Source organism: Heteronotia binoei, chromosome 2, assembly GCF_032191835.1.
Source record: "Heteronotia binoei isolate CCM8104 ecotype False Entrance Well chromosome 2, APGP_CSIRO_Hbin_v1, whole genome shotgun sequence".
In the NCBI taxonomy this organism is placed as follows: Eukaryota; Metazoa; Chordata; class Lepidosauria; order Squamata; family Gekkonidae; genus Heteronotia; species Heteronotia binoei.
In genome coordinates this window covers 8487561-8488536 of record NC_083224.1, presented here as the reverse complement: position 1 = coordinate 8488536, position 976 = coordinate 8487561, and the positions used below count along the sequence as shown (strand labels likewise).

Below are 976 nucleotides of genomic sequence, written 5' to 3'. Positions count from 1 at the left end.
GGTAGTCCAGGGGTAGCCAGTGCAGTTTGCGCAGCGCTGGATGCATCCATGCCCGTATAGACCTCGATGCTAATAACCGGGCTGCAGCGTTCTAGTTCATCTTCTTCTCCTGCAGACCGACAGGGCTCCCTTCTGACATTGTCCAGCGGCTCAGAGACAAGGCTAGGGGAGTACTTCAAATATATTATTGGTCTGGCAGAGCAAAGATTGGGGAACAGTGTTTCTTCCCTCCCCAACTTTGTTGGCTGGAGGACAGGAGAAGAAAGAGTAGTAGAATAAGGTGCTTAAACAGATAGCAAACATTCCTTCTCAGAAGGTTCCTCAGAGACGTTTGGACTGGGACCAGCCAGGGACGCTGTCACTAGGACACAGCATAAGAGAGAGTCATAAACCAGGGGTGGAGCACCCACTTCGCATATAGAACATCCCAGGTTCTGTCTCTCTCTGGTTTTTTCCCAGAAGGGCTGTGGCTCAGTGGCAGAGCATCTGCTTTGCATGCAGAAGGTCCCAGGTTCAATCCCCGGCATCTCCAGTTAAAAGGACCAATCGGGAGGTGATGGGAAAGACCTCAGCCGGAGACCCCGGAGAATCAGGAGGAGAGCCATGGCTCAGGGGAAGAGCCTCTGCTTGGCATGCAGAAGGTCCCAGGTTCAATCCCCAGCATCTCCCGTTAAAAGGACTAGGCAGGAGGTGATGGGAGAGACCTCAGCCTGAGATCCTGGAGAACCAGGAGGAGGAGCCATGGCTCAGGGGAAAAGGCTCTGCTTGGCATTCAGGAGGTCCCAGGTTCAATCCCTGGCATCTCCAGTTAAAAGGACCAATCGGGAGGTGATGGGAAAGACCTCAGCCGGAGACCCCGGAGAGTCAGGAGGAGAGCCATGGCTCAGAGGAAGAGCCTCTGCTTGGCATGCAGAAGGTCCCAGGTTCAATCCCCAGCATCTCCCATTAAAAGGACTAGGCAGGAGGTGATGGGAAA

At 54.0% G+C, this 976-nt stretch overlaps 1 non-coding gene across 1 annotated transcript; it reads left to right on the top strand.

Annotated features, from left to right (window-relative positions):
* The first annotated feature begins 463 nt into the window (after positions 1–463).
* On the top strand, positions 464–532 carry TRNAA-UGC (transfer RNA alanine (anticodon UGC)). The gene has a single exon. It is a non-coding gene; the product is annotated as a tRNA-Ala (tRNA).
* The last annotated feature ends 444 nt before the right edge of the window (positions 533–976 follow it).